This window comes from Acanthisitta chloris, unplaced genomic scaffold, assembly GCF_000695815.1.
Source record: "Acanthisitta chloris isolate BGI_N310 unplaced genomic scaffold, ASM69581v1 scaffold44029, whole genome shotgun sequence".
Taxonomy (NCBI): Eukaryota; Metazoa; Chordata; class Aves; order Passeriformes; family Acanthisittidae; genus Acanthisitta; species Acanthisitta chloris.
In genome coordinates this window covers 35,129-54,795 of record NW_008690541.1, presented here as the reverse complement: position 1 = coordinate 54,795, position 19,667 = coordinate 35,129, and the positions used below count along the sequence as shown (strand labels likewise).

The following is a 19,667-nucleotide window of genomic DNA, read 5'->3' as shown; positions in this document are numbered from 1 at the left end:
AGAATAAAGCTGGGAATAAATGCATTATGACAAAAGCATCAGTGTCATTGTTGTCAGATTCTGCAACATTTGCTGAATTAGATTCAGAGCCTTTTACCCCAAATGACTAAGATTTATATTCCTGTCTGATGAAATGTGAAGGAGTGAAGAGGATAAAGACCAAATAGCAATTTGATCTGCAGTTTTGCTGTGGTTTGCCAGCTGAATCATAATGTGTGTTGGGGGCTGTTGCCAACTTATCTTGCCGATGTTTTGGTGGAGTTTATTTAAGCTGACCAATTTTTAAAAACAGACCAAGTCTGTTTTTAAGGCATTTACTTAACAAACAATTAGCCCTTTTTAGAAGAGCTTTAAAGGAGAATCTGTGAGTGCTTGGATGGTACATCAGTGTCGGTTGTAAGAAGATGCAGAGGGCTGGGCATGAAAAGGCAAATTAGTGAGGCTGCTGAGAAGAATGATTGTGAAGAAAGAGGTTCAGATGTCCATGTAAGTAATGGAAAGTTTTCACAGCTGTTTGGGGACAAAGGAGGGTGAAGTGGCAACAGGGAAAAGGATTTAAACAGGACAGTCCTTGGAATATTGCTTTCTGCACGTAAATGCCATTATGTGCTTGGGAGATAACCTATGTGAAGTTGTGACATAGGTTTGTACTGTAGTCTGTAGTGTAGTGTAAATATGCTCAAGCTGGCTTTAAATTGTTTTGTTTGAGCATGAGAACTACTCTGCCCATTGTAACACAGAGATTGACTGGACTAATGCACTCAGCTGACAAGCAGGGTATGCTGGGTCATGCTGAGCTCCACAGTGTCATGGTTGCGCTAATTTTGGTTTTGAACTTAGTTTATTGAAAGTTAATACAGAAAAATCGTTCCACTTGTGTCTGCCAGGTGACCTAGGAAAAAGTCCAAGACATTGCAGGTAGCTTTTAGAGGATCAGATAGAAAGATATGAAAATAATGAATATGTTACTACAGTACAGTTAATCTGATCCATAAATATTTTAATTAGGAACTAGAAGAGAAGCTGGTCACAGCCTTTCTGGAAGAGTAATGCCTCCTTTGAGCAAATCCTCTTGTGTTGTGAGAAGAGGGAGGCCTAACATATGTTGGCAAACTGTAGTTCTAGTGTGGAAGTTATTTCTGTGTTATAGTTAGAAGTAGTTTGATGAGGATTTCCTTTCTGAATGGCTGAAATGCTCCAGTGAAGGTAATGGAACAGAAAAATCACTTCATAGATAGTTTACTTTCATGTGTATCCTTTGGTTTCTCTGTTATAAAAGGAAATTTTTGCTGAGAACAAACTGAACTGTATCAAAGTAATAATAATAAGCAAACTTCTCTAAATGCCAGCTTTTGCAGATCCCCAGTTAAACATGGAGATAGTGTGGTGTCCCAGGTGAGATAAAGGTGTAAGGTGTGGGAAAATGATAAAATTAAAAACAAACTAGCTACATCAACTCCTTTATAGAGTCAAAATGTTGAATAAACTAAGATTTCAAAGAAATGTCCCCAATCCCTTAGAGCCTAGCACCATATTTTCTTTATTTCTCTTCCAGACACCATGGTTTTATTTACACACAGTACAAAGATTCTGTTTGCCAGGTTGAAAAACAGAAGGTGTCACAATTCAGGGAGGAGCATGCTGGGATAGCTTTGTGATGCTGGGGGAGGGAATAGGGCAGAGCTTTGTTGCTGATTCTCATCCATTGCATAGAATGGTCTTACAAACTCAATAATGTTTTAGATTGATGGGGGGGAGGGGAGAGGAGGTTTACCAACTCTCACTGCTTGTGTCTCACTTGGCAGGAAGAATCAGTGATGCTGAATACACAAACAGCCTCTGATTTGAATGCTGCCGTTTTATAGTGTGTTCAGAGGACAGATAAGAGACAGCAGTGGAAATAATCTCATCTTTTCGAGTCTCTAATTCTGCCTTTTAAATAGCTGTGTGACGTAGCTGGTTCCCAGCGGCTAGAACCCTGTCCTTCTTCTGGGATTGCAGAGGGGAACAGCAAACTGAGTTTTGAGCTGCCAGTAACCCTCCTGAAGTCTACACTGAACAGCAGGAGATTCTTGAGTGTAAGGTTAACTGGCCTAAGAGGAAACACACCTGATTCTCCAGGAGGCTGGAGATATATAAACAAGAGGCAGTGAGAAAATGGGGCTCTGAAGTCTTGAAGAAGTCATATGTACCTTCTCCCTGTGTGAAACTGCACCCCTATGGGGAGCAGCGATGGCTGGGGAAAAACTGAAAGAACTGTCACTTGATAGAAGCCTGGACCTTTCTTTGATGAATGTGGATAGAACCATTCCAGCCTCTTGACCTGACACCCCACAGTGTTAATTTATTTCTCAAGCTGAACAGCTGCCTCATCAGAAGTTATCTTATGAAGTCATTCCTTAACCAACACCTTTCTTTTCCTCTTCTTGTCTCTGTTCTGTCTTTAGAATCAAAAAAGGTGAACTGTTTCAAATCAATTTTATTTTTTTGGAGGGAGTGAGAAAGAAGTTCAAAGATGTAAATATTGTTTATTATGATCCTCCTAACAAAAGAGTTTCTTTTATGCCAGGCTGTTTGGTTGTCCTGCGCTAAACAGAGTTCTTTTATCCGAACTTTCTAAAAAAAGTTGAGAATAATGTATTGGAGACCTGGAGATCAAGTTTTGAGTGAGCAGTAGGGACATTTTCTTTGTAGCTCCTTTGAGTGCAGTTGTGAGTATGCATATAGTGTTGCAGCTCTGAAGCGTAAGCTTGTTAAGGCAGAACTTTAGTGTCTAACCCGTGTTATAGTCTGTTTGTAGAGACTTCTTCTATTTAGGTGCCTAGGTGCTCATTACCAAATGTTCTTCCTTTTAAATAAAATCTGCTCTTATTTGCCTTCCTTGAAAGTTTATTTCTGACAGTTGATAAATTCTTCCTGAGACATAATTGATTTTGTTTTCCTGAACACCTAATTTTATATGTTAGTGTGTAAAAGCAATTTGCTATGATTTGGGAACTGGACTATTAAGCACTCTTTATATTGTAATTATAAAGGTACTAACTTGATCTCAATGTTTTCCTATTATGATTTATTAGATGCATGAAAGGAAAACTGCAATTTTAAGTAGAGAAAATGGTGCTGAAATATGCTCACACATCTCTCCTGCATTATCAGCCACAAGGATAACTAAAGTTTCTGCTTTGATTTTTGTAGGCATTGTATGAATCCTACATTTTAGAATTAAACTGTATTTCTAATGTTGTATCAAGTACAGTTAGTATGTATTTTTATATGTTTATATATATTTGTGTGCATATATGATGTCCTTAGTAAAGGGCAGTATATGATTTTACGTTTTGAATGCTGTTGCTAGTTTTAAAAATTGCTTAACAGTCAATTAAGGTCCATCTTAGAAAAAGGCATATGTAAGTGTTCAGCTTCAAGCCTGTGCTCGGGAACGTAGCAACTCATAAGCCTAAAATAGGACATGTGTCTAAAGATCTTGATTCAGCAAGTTGTGTAATTGCTAGTAGTCTGATTTTTTTGTCTGCAGCAGCTCATAATTTTTATTGGAACTGTTGTAGAGGAGTTCCTGGCCAAGGGGGATTCATTTAGACATCTTTGAATCACATGAATGGCACAGGGTCATAGACTCTTTTGCAGTGTACTTTACTGCTTGCTTGTTTAGGACCCTTCCAAATACTCTATACATGAATACAGCTATTCCAGGTTGTTTAGGATTTTAGTCGTTTTCTTGAAATCCCTGACTTGTGTGAAAAGAATTTTTTTTTCCCTGATACTTAATTGTCAAACATCCATTAGCAACTAAGAGATGTACTGGCACTTTCAGCAGAGAGGCCAGGAGTTGGTTAAACTGTACAACTGCATTGCTCATAGACCTTGTGCACAGAGAAATGCATTATAAATACAAGAGGATGTTATGCTTGAAAGTTATGTTTACTGAGAAAACATAAAAGGCAAATTTTCTTTCTGATGAGGGTAGCCTATGGAGGACAGAAATTTATATTCCAAGATTGCATTTCTGTTCTAGTTCTCATTTCTTCACCTCTGACATTCCTAAAGATCTCATAATCACAGCAGTGTTTAGAGGTGGATGAACAGAGGTCCTGATTTTCTTCTGAAGGTGAGGGTGTTTTCTGTGTTTTCTGCTTTGCAGACAGAAATGTCTAATTCAACTGATGGTCATAGAAGACAGAAGTCCTCCTCGTTTCCACATTAAAGCTTCCTGTGTTGTTAATCAGCATACTGATTTTTTTTATCGGCACTTGAGTTAATTTTCATTTACAGCAGATTGCTGAAGAATCTGAAGGCAGTGCTGTTAGAAAATGTGGCATAAAGACACTTAAAACTTCCAGAATATTTAATACGTGTCCTTTTTTTTTGATTCAAAGGATGCTGTGACAATATGCACTCTGGGAATAGGAACTGCTTTTGGAGAGTCCATTCTGGATAACACTCCTCGCCATGCTACCATCGTTACCAGAGAATATAGTGAGCTCCTTCGGATTGAGCAGAAGGACTTTAAAGCACTTTGGGAGGTAAGTTCAGATTTATTTGCAGTAAATGCAGAATAAAAATGTGGCTTCACCTTTTAAATTTTGTAAAGAAATATAGACAGATTTATACCACAAGCAAAGTATATTTCTTTTAAATTGGCTTGGAGAAAAAAGGAAAGTTTTTACTCCTTTTTAGTGTTTCATATTCTGCATGATTCTCCTGTATTTCTTTCTTGTGGGCCTCTTCTGGTGAAATAACTTAGGTGAAATGTCTGGTAGAATTTATTTGTGTACTGCAGGTGTTGCTTTCTTAGCCTTAAACTTGCTTTTCTTGCCAGCATTTATGGGGAGAGTCTGTCCTTAATATACTCTGAAATTTAAAATTCTCCTTTACTCCTGTCTCATCAGCAGCTGTAAGGGGTTTAGAATTTGCAGATGGATCAAGATCACTTAAAAATTAACTTACTGATTACGTGTGAATTCCCTTAAAACTTTCCTTTGTGGAGAACATACTGCTGAGGTTCTTCATTCTGTAATCTGCATGTACTTTGGTATCCATGCAGAGAAGACTTCATTAACATGTCGCTGTGCAGAGTTACTGTACTTGAATCTGTTTGCATTTTTGTAAGCATTACATTTGGTTTGAAAAGTGTTCTGGGAATTGGGAGCATCCTGTTGGCTGGGCCTACACTACTGCCAGTTTGTACTGCCAGCTTGTTTTAAGTGGTGACTGTACAAGTGTAGGTGTTGTGCAGAGCTGTCAGATGGTGTGAGAGTGTCCTAAACTTTCAGGTCTAGAGTCACTAGCTATATTTAAGAAATAGGTGCTGGTTGTAGCATTTTAGTTCAGCTTCTCTCCTAAGTGCAGAGAGGTATTTTTTTTGTCATTCTCTTTTCCTAAGAAAGAGCAGTATTATACTCCAAATAATTGTCCTAAAGTCGCTGTCAGAAAAAAGTCAAATCCACAACTAGCTATACTGACAGAGGAAGCAGCACTCCCATCAGCTGTCTGCAAATATGTTGCCTTGAGCGTAGCTAAGGGTGCATCTTGACCAAGGCATGAAACATTCTTACCATTGGATGCTCTGACAGTATCAGATACCATTATTTGAGTTGCGTAGCCATGATTTGTCCTGTTTTTTTTGGTAAGTTCTACAGCTAAAATAAAGTGTTAGTAAAGCCTTGTAGCAAATGTGAAGAATTTGACAAGGCAGTATTTTCTGCAGTTGACAGTTTTTGTCTCTACAGCAGCTGCATTATAGTTTTAGGTCCTGGCATTAGAAGGTGAAATATGCCAGTGAGTGGTCTCATCTGTTTTAGCATATGCTGCACTTGCCAGTGGACAGAAATTTGTTAATGTAGATAGTGCTTTAGGAGCTCACAGTGGAGGAGAATAAATCCAATTGTAGGTTTCTTTTTTTCTAAAAATCACTTTTAATTGGTATGAGTGGAGTCATTTCTCCTACGGATATGACTCTCCTGCTAAGCATTCAGAGGTTGTTGTTTTCCTATCAGGAATATAGGGTGAATGGAGGTTAAGTTCCCTTCTTAAAAAATTTGAACCTTAAACCAAAAAGTTGTTTTTAAGCAAAAATGCCAACATCATTTGCTCTTTAATCACTAATACAGTGTTGTTTCTGGCAATTTTGCTGATTTTGCTGAGTTTTTTGATGATAGAGGCTTTTGGGAAAGAATATGTGTGTTGAAGGTATTGGGAGCAATCATAGGGAACTTCAGCACATCTTGTGTGTTGCAGCTTTTATGAATCTGTGCAGTAGAACATGTAACAAATGCTGCAGGTGTCAGTCACAGACCACAGTTTAGCTTTGTGGTGCACCTTTACCTTTTGTGTGGTTTCAGGAGTGAACTTTGGATATATTTTGGTGTGCATTCTTTCAGGGAGACTATCTCTGTGCTCTTAATGAGTGGAAAATTATGCCATGAAGTACAGCTTTGCTGGTTAGTCTGAGGTAGAATTAAGCTGTTAATTTTTTCAAGGCAATATTTACTTCCTTGCAATCTACTAATCCCAGAGCCTACATAAGCTGCAGCGAAGTATGACAAACAGAGAATGTTTAAAGCAGGCAGAGAATTATTGAAGAAATTTACCCTCAAATACACTACTAATAGCAGCAGTACTATAATGTTACTATTGTTATTGTTATCTGAAGGAAAGCGAACACTTTTCTAAAGGGAGACGTTTTTGTGTTATGAATGTGACTTTGTCTCTCTACCTTGTCCTAAGATTCATATATCTTTGCTGTGATGAAGTCTGTATGGGGAAATATGGGAAAATGATGTGCCATTCAGGTTTTTAAAAGTGTGCTTTTAAAGAAAGCCCATACAAAGTCAGGAATGGATCATAGATATTTAATATCAGTGGCACTGTGGAAAAATGGGGAAAGGCAACAATGTGTGAGTATCATTACAATCCAGATGGAGTAAAAACTAAAATCTACTGCATACAAATTTAAACTCTCCAAATAATGAGAATTTAATTAATGAAAGAAGTAGTTTCTCCAGGAAAAGAAAAGTTGAATAATTCCGAAATAATGTCATACTGTCGCATAAGAACAGCCTAAATAAATTGCAGGTTTAGAATTCTTAAAATGGTTACTGATTTTAGGTATGTAAGATTTTTAGGATTAATTGTAGAAGTGCAAGCATACATTTTATATATGATTAATTTTTTGTTTGTCTGCTTTTTTCATCTTTTGAGGGAAAGAAAAATCAAAACTCTCTTAGCCAGTTAAAGATTTTTGACCTACAGAGCATGGAAAATCCAGTACTATAGTTTTTAATATTCTTTTTTGGGTTTAGGTTGTGAACCTAATCTTGGAAAATGAATCAGCAGAATAGATTCAGTATTGACTTTTATTTATTGTGTAACTAATCTGAAATGCTAGAACTAAGAGCTGTGAATGATCTCTTACAGTAAATTTTTTTAGCACTGAAACCTACTGATCAAGTTCATACTTGCAACAAGTGTTTTTCTACCCCAGGTCTATGCAGTTATTTGAAAGTCAAATAAATATCCATTTGTACTGCTTATGGAACTTCTGGTATATATACTGGAACTAGATTTGAAGAGATAAGATAATACTTCCCTATTTTAATTTTTTTCTCAGATTAGCAAGAATTTTCAGGATCTCTGAAACTGGACATTGTGACTTTGAAGACTCTTCTGTGTTTTGTGTAAACTGGAAAGTAACTTCTCCTGTATTAGCTGTATTGCTCTAAGAAACAAATGTATGGGTAGAATGTTTCACAGGTCCAATGTTGTTTATTGACATATTTAATGCACAATATACAGCAAAAGTATTAATTTCTTTATGTACTACTGCAATTGGGTCTATACCTGAAAGAAAGAGATAGCTACTAATAAACAGACTTTTTTCCTTTTTTTACAAGTATTCTTCCGTCAGTTTTATAAATTTAAATACTCTTTGAGGGAAAGATAGGATGTTCTTTATCAAAAGCATAGTAAGATGCCTTCTGTAATACACAGAGCCCCATATTCAATCAACCCTTTAAACACAGAAAGATTTTCTCTGACCTTCAGTTTTAACAGTCTGGGAATGCTGGTCTAAACAAATTATATTGCTCTGATAACAGCAATTACCAGTTCAAATAGCCTAGTCTCTCTCTAATGGCTGTGTCTGTTGAAGCAGCATCCTGTTCGGGAACATCTGTTGAACTTCTATGCTTACTCATCCTTGGAGACTTGTTTTCTATCAGTGGCTGTTACAGCAGATTAAAGGTGATTAAATCTCTGGTTAGATTCTCACACATCTGAACTCTGTTTCCTGATGAAGAAGCTCTAGGAGGTTGTGGGAATCCTTGGTGATGTGCATTTCTGCACTGGTTGTCCCTGGCCTTGATCTCCGAGGAGCACTAGCAAACATGGGAAAAGGTTGCTCATTACTGTAACAACACTAGACTTCCAAGGTGCTCTATGAATCTGAGGAAAAGGTAATATTTGTGTTGATAGGAACTTGCTTTCCCTTTTTAGCATGGGTAAGCATGTGTGGAGCTAGCTACCTTGCCAGAAAAAAATGTTTCAAAGCACAAAGGAAAATGCATCCAAAAATAAACATGAAAGCATAAGGCTACACATGAGGAGCCCTGGTCATGCACATCCTGTTACATCACTGGCTTGTCCCACCCCTGATAGTTGGATTCTTTTAAACAGAGCAGGAGTGAAATGAATGCACTTCAGCAGTGTGATCATTACAGAAGTTCTCTGTAGTTCATCCTCAAGCTTTGTCCTTTCATGCAGTTGCAAACTGATTCAAACCTAGACAGGAAGGGAGTGAATCTGCTGAGAGGTGACTTATTTTTAGAGGTCTTTCCTACCACAGTGTATTACTCAGCCTTCCTTGGATAACACACAAATAACCAATTTCCTTTTGTGTGGAATAAGATTATGTTAGAAGTTACTGAACATGCCTTGAGAAACATTTGAACTTGAGTAGATGAAGAACAGCTATTACTCCGGCATGCAGTAACTTTGGAGAGAGGGAGACTTGGCCCCTGTAAGGTCAGAATGAATATTTTAAATTTTTAAAATTCACATTCAGCAGCACTTAGACATCTCTTAGTCTGATAAACTATAGTATAACTTGCTTCCTGCTTTTGTCCATCTGATGTAGCCCTCAGCTGAGTTATCTGCTCTGTAATCATAGCTTTGGGAGAAGCTTTCTTTCTGAGCACTGTGGACCTTAGTTTTTAATGAGGTCATTTAAAAACAGATCTGTCAGGACAGAAGAAATGTTACATATCATTTCAATGGAATGCTGTGAAAGAAATACCTGTGTGGGTTGGCGTGCTGGAACACTGTGCAGTGAGGTTTCATCAGAAGTGAGAGCACAGCTCAGTGCATTTGCATGGAAAAAGGGTTTGTCGCTTTAACGCAGCTCTAATCACACCCCTCACATCGAGCTGTAATGTAGTCTTATGCCGCATTTTATGTGCCAGGATTATGGCAGTAGGAATTACAGAGGCACTGTAAAAAGGCACTAATGAAAATAAACATGTAAGGATTTTCAGTTGTTTTATCCCTTTGGCCATACCATAAGCACATTGCTTATCAAAGGATGTTGCTGCATCTCACGTGGGGTTTTGCAGTGTAATGCAGTAGGCAGTATTTCAGAGAGGCAGCCTTTTCCTTGCCTTAGGCTGTTGGAAAATATACGTTGCATTGTTACTTGAGAATGTTCTTGCTTCTTTCTCTAGTAGACTCCTGAATACTTCAACATGTTTAAGGAGTATTAGAGATACCATGTAAATGTCAGTACTTTCTAATATACCTTTTCACCAATGAGTATTCCATACCAGAAATTCTTTCCAGTTCATTTGAGTGAGAGATTAAATTTGATCTGAGAGATGAAATATTGAAAGGGGGGAATCAAAGGAAAAATCAGATTCATGTCCAGCCCCTAAACTATCAGCTTGATTTATGTTATACCACTCTGCCCGTTTATTGCCCAGTAATCAATTGCAGAAGTCTCTGCTCTGATTTACTGATTTCCCATAGGCAAACATAGTAGAAGTATAAAGCTATAGTTAATAAAATACAGAATATTTAGCTTTGCAGGATGGGTGATCATGTGATTTAAAATAGTCAAGTGCTTGGAGACCCACGAAAGTATAAAAAGGTGGTCATGGAACACTCAGCTGTCTTTACCCGTTTCATGTCACACTCTCCATTGACTGCTCAAACGATTCCTTGATGATTTGTCTCTCTAATGGGGTTTTATTTGAGAAATGTAGAAGTGATCAAAGTGTAGTAGCCTGCATTTTCACTGTAGCTGGAATACTGTGTTCAGCAACCTCTCAAGTAGCCATCTTGTCAGAGTAAGGAAGAATTATTCCATGTTAGCAGATATGGAATACAACACAGAAGGAAGACGTGGAAGGACCCAAGTATGTGGAATGTTGCCTTATGCTGTCTGCAAGTCTTCAGCTGATAACCAACTCAAATGTGTATGCAAAGAAACAGAGCTAGTGTGAGAGACACTGAAAAATGAAGTGATGATAGGCAAGCAGGAGATTTTTTTTTCCCGGAAGAACACATGGAATGAGGAGGAATATAAAAAGTCCCCCTGCCCAGCTTTAGAATATGACAGTAAACATAGAATTGGCAAGATGTGAGCAAAGCTTTGAAAATAGCTGACATCCCACCTTCATACCTTCTGTGTTAATACTGATAAAGCATGCAAGTGAGTAGCAGGAAAAGATTCCAAAATTGTTATTATACCAAGAAGAAGTGCCAGATAGCACTCCCAGTTTTGTGGGTGTGAACTGAGCATACTTCAAGTGAACACAACACAACTGCTTTGAAACACGTGGAGCTAAATGGGAGCAGAGTCTGGCCTTTAGTGCTGCTGTTAGATGGGTTTTGACCATCCTTGTATTATGTGTTTAGGGTTTTTTCCCTTGCTTTGCTTTGTCAGACATTTCTAATTTTAACTAGTGATGCTCTGCCTGGTAGAGCAGATTCAAATGGGTATGAAACAGCATTTTATCCTCAGTAGTCAAACACAGATCAGAACAAGCCATGTTTGTCAGCATAGCAACAGGGTGACTGCTGCTTTCATTTGTGTATTAAGCACTTCATGTTTGAAAAATGGATGCAGATTTTGTGAACACTGTTTATGACAGTGTCTCTCCTAAGGTAACTGTCCTGGCCATTGCCAGTGCAGAAATGCATCTAGGACCTAGAATTTTAATTTCAGTAATGCAGCTTTTCTTTTGGTGTCATATGTACTGATGGAACATGCAAGTGTTTGAGAGTTTTGCTATGATACATTCTTTGCTAAATAATGGCATGATGACTGAAAACTTCATAATCAATATTTGTCCACTCTGGTTCGATAATTTGCGGTTCCATTATGTATGATATTCAGCATTGTCAATGAGGCAGAATTCTTGCAGAAGATTAAGGGATACAGTTAGTTTTAACTCTGTAAGTTTCCCTTCCTTTGTTGTTATCCTTGGTTTAAGGTGACAGACACTGACACTTCAGACACCCCTTAAGCAACTGAAAAACTGGTTGGAAAGGCCTGATCCTTCCTCATGTCTCTCTGCAGTAAACTTGCCTGGTGCATGTTCTTGTGTGTCATCCCTATAATCAATTTGCATCTCAGTTTCCTGGTTTGTTCTGAATCTGTTTCAACAGCAGCACTTTGTGGCTGTCATGGATCGTCGTGCAGAGGTGGAATAAGGCTGTGTAGATGTGATTTCTCTTGAACCACCCTCGCATGTCACTTCTCTTAGGTACAACTCTGTATCACTGTAATGATGACCATCAGCTTGAAGCCCCTGTTGAATCCTGGTATACCAGACACTGTGCAAAAATATAATGTCGTTCCTATTTTACAGTCCTTGTAAATGTTTCTGTGTTTATTAGCACTTCAAGGAGTCTTATATTACAGAAAACTTGTCTTATTTGAGGTTCCCTCTTGGATAAAAAGGAATTGAAACATCCAGCAAGCACGTCAGTCTCCCTGTTAAGTAATTCCTTTACTGGCTTTCTCATATTTTATCATGGTTAAAGTTGAAAAGTATGAATTAATCCAATTTTAAAGAAAATTAATTATTTTGATTAATTCTTAAAATATTTAAATTACAAAAGAACATCTGACACACAGAACTGTGTATACTTAAAGTCTGCAGATGTTTTTCAGGCTGGTATTTTTCTTGGAAGCTTTACTGCCAAACTTGCACTTTCTATAACTGGCTTTTTTATTAGCAAGAAAGTGGTTTTCATCCTCAGCAGATTGTATTATTGAATGTGGTATCTCTAAGTGTGATGTGCTAAATGGCAAAACCATATATTGCAAAACACAACTGGGAGCCTGTGAATATTATTTCAGGAAACAAACTTCTGGTCTTTCATTAGCTCATTTTTTATTAAATAAAAATGTCTTTCATGAGATCATAAGATTTGAAACTTGTAAAATAGATTCTGGCTTTGTCCCCCCCCCTCCAACATACATTTTAACTATCAATGTCTCTCATCCTCATCTGTCACAGAGAGAAAAAAAGTGCACAACACAGTGTTTTGTCTCTGTAGATATGTGAGTGTATATAATCTACTATCTATCTAATACGTGTTGTGTATGTATGTTACTTCATTAATTTAGATCTGCCTTGTGAAACCTCTGTGTCAGATTGCTTGAAGCTTTGGTTCTAGCTGTGTTTGTGGTTGGCAGTGTCCTTTTCTGCCTTTGAATGGATACCAAAGTGATCAACTGCATAAGGCTTTGCTTACACTTCTCAACTTCTGGATTTGACACAGACTGTTCTATCTCAGCCGTGGGGTCATATGTAGCCGAGGTTGTTTTGGAGATTGACTTTTCCTGATCTTTTGGTCAGTGTTATTACCTCAGTCCTTTGGTTTCTTTTCAGAGAAGCTTTGGTTTTTCTTCCTTACACAAAAGTTTAATCTGTTATTACTGTTTACCTCTAGGTTATAGAGAGAAATAGTAAGCCCTTAGAAGCTTCCTTTTAACAATGAGGTTTTGTTGCTTTACCGCAATTGGTAGGGTTGTGTGTTCCTCCAAGGCATTGCTACAGAATGTGCTTGCATTCTGCCTTTGAATGGGTGCTTTCTGCTTGCACTGTATAATGGGTGAGGCTACTAATGTGATACCATTTCTTAGCTCAATGGATATGTTTTAATATTGACATTTTAAAAATCCATTAGCTCAAACCTGCTGGCATCAAAAAAAATTTAGAGATCTTTGACAATGAGTTCTGTGGCAGTGGAAGATCTTACGCAGAAACTGCAAGCAAGGCTATTGTATCATAGTATATTTTATTGCCTTTTAGTCTCACAGTCTTGTGTAGTTCATAAAATATTTTGTAAAAATACGTAGAAGTGTTTACTTTCATGCAGCAAGAAAGAGGAAACCTGCAAATTGTATTTAGTGTCATGTAAATTCTTCCTTAAGGAGGCACTCCCTTGAATGTGCATTCAGCAACTTAACTCAAAACAAGCTAAACCTCAGACATTATGAATTTATTAGGCATATGGATTAATAAATGGGTTTAGAAAGAGAGTGCCCTTTGCTTTCTTTCGGTAGTACAGTTTTGATAGATGTCATTTTCTGGTCATAATCAGAGCTGTAAGCTTCAATGTTTGCCCTTTCCCTTAGTCTGGATCCTCTTCTCTTTTCATCCATGGAGTAATGCTACCATATTGAAATCAATGAGCATTGTGAGATTTCAGCCCAGGTAATTACTAATTGCTTTTTTTGTCCCTGTATAATATGCAGCACAGGCTGGTGGCAGTAGGTTTAAATCTCCTTTATCCTTGTCCCTTCTGTAACAGTTTCTCTCCACTGACATAGCTGATGTGATGTGAGAGCAAGAGACTGGAATCACTCAAATGATTTTGTGGTGTAGTAGTTACAAAATGGTTAGCACAATACTTGTACCAAGGTAAATTGTATCAAAGCCTGACAAACTCTAGGCATCCCAGAGGTACACTTAAAAAGGAACATACAGAAAACTGAGAACTGAATATGGAATATCTCTCCTCTGGCAGAGAATAAGAATTACAGGGCTCAGCCTGTTATCTGTGCTGATTATGACCAGTCCCTGATACCAAGAAAAGAAAGAGGTTTAAAAATATTCCATGTCCTTGCTTTTGAATCCATCCTTGTTTCAATTCGAGCAGTAAAACTCCAGTAGTTCTCAGGGTTAGTGGGTATTGCTCTAATTCCATTAGTTCAGTGAACTACAAAATTCCTAGAAATCTGTTCACCAGCAATGTGAAAGGGCCTGCAGGCCCTCAGAAATACTTGAATCTCAAAGGGATTTATGGAACAATCTGTTCATGGATATTTTTTTCTTTTGGTGAATGGTTGTTTATGCCACAAATATTCAAGAAGAGCGCATAATAAGACAGGATGTCCTTCTAGGGCATGTGTTCCCTGTATTTTAAGCTATGTAATGAATTGGATGTTCCGAATATTTGTGTTTTCATGTAGTGTTTCTGTTACAGGCTGCTGTTGAGGTCAGTGGTTTAGCAGAATATGTGGATTTATACCATCAGTTTGATGTGATGCTTAAGGCTCAATTTATCCTTCATCCCATGCCTGATTAGATAGGGCCATTAGTGTGTATTTCCTCTGAACTCTGCTTAAAATAATTTCTCAGTTAAGTTTCAAGTGAAGAAGTTAAAAGGAAGCTGAAACTCACAAATACATGTTTACACACTAAATATATTCTGACTGAATTTTCCTTCTGTTCATTTTAAATTACGTTGATAAAAGACTCTTGTCCTTCTAGATTCTGTACACAGCTCTAAGCCAGGCTTGTATAACATTTGTTTGAGGGTGATAAATGGTCAGCATTTAAAATTCCACTTTGCCATCCTGCATTTAGTACTTACTGATATAACTCAACTTGCTTACATCTTAACCTCTGACCATTTTCTGAGTCATTTCTATTTAATTTTGCATTTTTCTATTTATTTTTTTCTATAAATTCCCATTTAATTTTTCTTGATCTTTGAAAACGTATCTTTTCTGTCTACCGATGCAAACGATTTTCTTGAAGTATTAACCAAAGCAGAGGAACTCTATTCGGTCATTTCCACAAGGCCCTACCCTCGTATTCCTGAGTACAGGTTAGTGGAATCAAGTGCAATATATTAGTTTTGTTTCAGCGTAATAAAAATATGCATTACAATATGATTTTTGTATGACCTAGTCTTTGAGAAACTGAGTCCTTCAAAGAAGTCATGCTGTTCTGAAAGGACTGAGTTATAAAGGAACTTGTTTGAGTTACTTAGGCTTTTATGCTTAATTCTCTCTGGGGATAATGCTAGAGACTCTCAGTACAATTAAGGAAAGATTAAAAGCTCAGCACAGACTTATTTTCTCTTTTCTTTCTTTCTGCCAATACCCTTCAAGCCTGTATCCTCTCTAGAAACATGAAACATTTTTCAAATGCCTTTTTTCTTTCTGCTGTCATTTCTCAGACAGTTTTCTACTGTCTCTTCCACAGATTTATGAATATGGTTTCTCTTTCTGCATTTGTCACATTTTGGTCCTGCTACCATGTAATGGAAGTTTTGTTGATGTCTGATTTTAGAGTTCATTGGGTATTTGTCTTTAGGTTTGTCCGTGGCATTTAGATTTTACTAGATAACCAGTTAGGAAATAATTCTTGCACTGCTTAAAGTGGTGAGAATTTTGCCGTCGTTTAGTATTTCTTAGCACATTCTTTCTGCAGAGCTAAAGGAGTGAAATATAGTAAAAATGTGGACAATCAAGCAGATATGTCTGAATACATTGATGGAGTAGCAGATTTGATTACTGTACCCATTTTGCATAACATGTTATCAAAGAAGAGCTACACTTCCATCTGAGCATGTAATAGTTGGGGCATTTAGCTGTTACTGTGGTATGGCTGAAAGATTATATGCTTTGAGATTACAACAGAAGTTCACATCAAAACTCTCATCTTTGCAGGTTGTTTCTGTGTGATGTGTTTACATGCATCTGCCATATGGAGTTGCCTTAAAGAGGGTGTTGCCTCCATTTGACCTCATATGGAAAAAGAACTTGGTGTTGTTTTATTCTGAGAGACAGTTTTCCTATTTTAACCACAAAATGTGGATTTTTCTACCTTTTAACCTTTCTGAAGAATTAGTTGATACTCAGCTTCAGAAACTGGTGTATGTTACCCATAAATATTGATAGTTGAGTGAATTGTTGTCAACCCTGCACTCTGAAAGTATGTAAAGGAGTGAGGCACAGGAAATACTTGAAATACAAGCTTTGCTGCCATAATAATTTCCTCAGACATTGATTTTACATGGGCATCTCTACTGTTAATCCAAGTATCATTAAAAATGGTAGGCAAATTACCTTTCTTGGTTTCCATTACCTGGACGATGTCTTTGGATAAGAATTGAGTTAATCTGTATTGACTGAAATGCAGTGAATGCTGGTGATATCCTGAAGCAGACCATGAGTTATATTTTCCTTTCTTATTTAACAAAATAATTCATACTACTAGTATGAAGTTTCTGCTATTTAATGTAGGAGTAAAAAACCCTTATAAAGCAACCCTTGTGAAGCTTTTCTGTTCCAAGTAGGTTCTGCAGGGAGATGGAGAGGTATCTTTATATCTGCCTACTCCCCTGAGGGAGAACAATGTCAAAGCTCACCCTCTATGCTAGTGTGTATACATAAAAATAATACCAAATATCTAGAAAGAAAAGATTCTTGACTGTGATTGACTGTTTATTGTTCCTTGTCCCCAGCTAAAGCAAAGCTTTAGCAAAGCTTTAGCACATTTCTTCTGTCTTCACCAATTAACATTTCTCTTGATTTTTCCTTTTAAGTATACCTTTACTGCTGAAACTTTTATTTCAGTCTACATGTGCATATCTTCATTATCTGATAATGCTGTTGCCACAGGTACCAATGAAAATTGCTATTCTAATATGCTAAAGAGCTTTATACAGAAGGAAAAAGCAACTCTTACTTTGAATGCTATCTTTATATTAGATGTGTTCTTTTGAAATTAACATTTTTGAAGGGCTTGCTTTGTGTGAGTAGACTTTGCTAGAAAAGATGCCCTTGTGACTGTCCCCAAACTCAAATTGTTCAGCATGATGAAAATAAATGGAAACATATATGGAAATTTTGATACTATAGAAAGAAAACCTCTTCATGTTACTGGTTTGATTTTCAAACTGCAGTCAAAGCATGTGCTGTGTTACTGCTCGTGAATGTGTTTCTTTGATGGGTCCTTCTATGTTGGCATTTTTACTGCCACAGCAAGGCTCATTGATTTACACTAGACATTACTCACAAACTGCTGCATAAGAGAAGTGGGGGGAAGATATTCTTATTTTGTTAGATACTCTGCATGGTGAGAGAACAGCAGCATGGATAAAATATTTTGAATCTTAAAACAAGATGGTAGAGTTCCAGTAAATTGTGTTTACTCTTGTCAGCAGTATCTAGTCAGGCATGATATTCTTCAGCAAAACTTGTCTAGCTACACTAATTTCATTGCAATAATGGACAGTAGAATTTGCTGTGCCTGTGGCAAAATGCTCCATACTGTGTCGTCTGTCTCTTGCTATGACAAATACCTGCTCTTTCTGAGACGTCCATAGAAGAGCCCTCAAACTGTTTATGCATTGTAAAACAGGAGTGTAACAGTATAACATACTGCATGAGTAAAACCTGTCATGCTTCTTCCTCCTCAGTCTTCAATGGAATAACTAAAGTGATGAAGGGGAACTAAAATGATGAAGGGAAGCTAGTGATGTTTTTATTTAATGAGATCTGTGTTTCCATTTCTCTCATTCCATGCACTCTCTCCGTCTCCCCTCCAAAGAGCTATTGGTCCACATTGTGTGCTCCCTAAAGTTTTCTCCTTGCACGTTTTATGTATCCAGGCCAAATGGCTTGTGAATGGATGCTGCTTTTGGAGAAACATTCCACAGCCAAGTGCACCACATGCTGCAAACAAATTTATTCTGATTTCCCCTCCAAAGTTTGCTTTCAGAGTTCATTCTTTGGTTCTTTGTGTACTGCTTTGATGGTGCTCAGATGATGTATCTCTGTCCTCAGTATTTATATCCTTCACTGTCTGCACACTGTGGTCATGTATATGTTTTTTTCATAATTTAAAAAAAAAGAAATCACATAACTATTCTTAAATTACATGAAATGTCATCCTGCTTCTTTTTATGAGCTCTGGAACACAAAATCCTATGACCTTGTCTTTCGTCTGTACCTGGAACATGCCTGATCTGATGTTTACTGTCAGTTTTACATGCCAAATTTTGGTATCTATTGAGATAAGAGCAGTTTGCCATTGTATTAAGAAAAACTGCCACTAGTTAAGCTTGCATAAATACCTGTACAGAGGTAGAAATGGTGGCAGTGGAAGGTGTGCTATATACAATGGTGCTCAGGATTATTACTTCCTAGATTTTGCTCCATTACCAGCTCTATACAAATAGTGTCTCTGTTTAATTTTTCCAAATGTCTTTTCCTCAGCATTGCTAATTTCACAGAGACTTATGTATTATATTGACATTTTGTCCATTTTTTAATCTGCTCTTTCTCTAGTGTTTAAATGTTCTCAAGTTGTTTTACCTCCCTCTGAGATTATTAATGTAAAAAAAAGATCAGAACCCAGCCCTTTAATACTTCTTCATACTCCACCTTTTTGTGTGTTGTCATGTTTCATTATCTTTTGCTTGCAGTTATTTAGCTAATTGTTTGTTTTCATGGCAGTGCTTCAACCCAAGGCAGTTTCAGTTCTTTTAAATGAGCTATGACCATTAAATATTTCACTGATACCCAAATATGTGACGGCTTCTGCATTTCTTTGTTGCTTTCACCATTTCACTGATGAAGAGAAGAAAACCAGCAGCAACCCACGTACCCACATTTAAAGCTTCCAACTTAAGTTAAATCAGTTTTGCTGCTTTACAGATTTGTTTCTGTTAACTGTGAGTGAGGGCTGTATTATCTAGCTGTAGTGGTATTGCCTGCTTCTCTCTTGAAAAATAATTTGCAAGCATTTTGGGTTGATGTTAATTGCAAGGTACCTTGGTATGTGGTGCTAGATACAGCCTGGTCTGAACTACAGTGGTTAGTGGTGGTGTAAATGATGCCATCCATGTGCATTGGATGGAGAAGAATGGAAAATGACTGCAGTTCTGGTATTGTAAAGGTATACAGAATCAGTTGGGAAAATTCACTCCCAAATGAAAGAAGGAAAAATGTATTGGAAGATAAATATTGACAAGAATATATAATTCCAGTTCTTTTTCTCTATTACCTGTTTCCATTCCTCTCCTGAGTTATTCCTAGTTGTCCCAGGACAGAAGTCACCCAGCTTAAACTGGTGCAACCTGCATTCGATTATTTTTTGGCACATCTGCTAACATTTAAATTAAAGAAAATTGAAGTTTTTATTGGTACTGCTTCAGAATGACCTCTTAGTATGGTTATTGTTCTGCTACATTTGCCCCTCTATCAATATGTACATTGTTAAATAAATAAACCCCATATATTCTGAATTGATCTCTTGCCTCAGTGAGCACTGTTGGTTACTCTGTGTTCTGATAAAGTATTTATTTCCACGTGTTGTCAATGTGTTCTGATGTTTCTGGAGTAT

The 19,667-nt window shown here is 37.3% G+C and overlaps 1 long non-coding RNA gene across 1 annotated transcript in view; it reads left to right on the top strand.

The window, feature by feature from the left end:
* LOC103809017 overlaps positions 1–19,667 on the top strand; it is a 40,371-nt gene that overhangs the window by 4,476 nt on the left and 16,228 nt on the right. The window contains exon 3 of the long non-coding RNA XR_624790.1: positions 4,395–4,541. This is a non-coding gene — a long non-coding RNA (uncharacterized LOC103809017). The remainder of the gene's footprint in view (positions 1–4,394; positions 4,542–19,667) is intronic.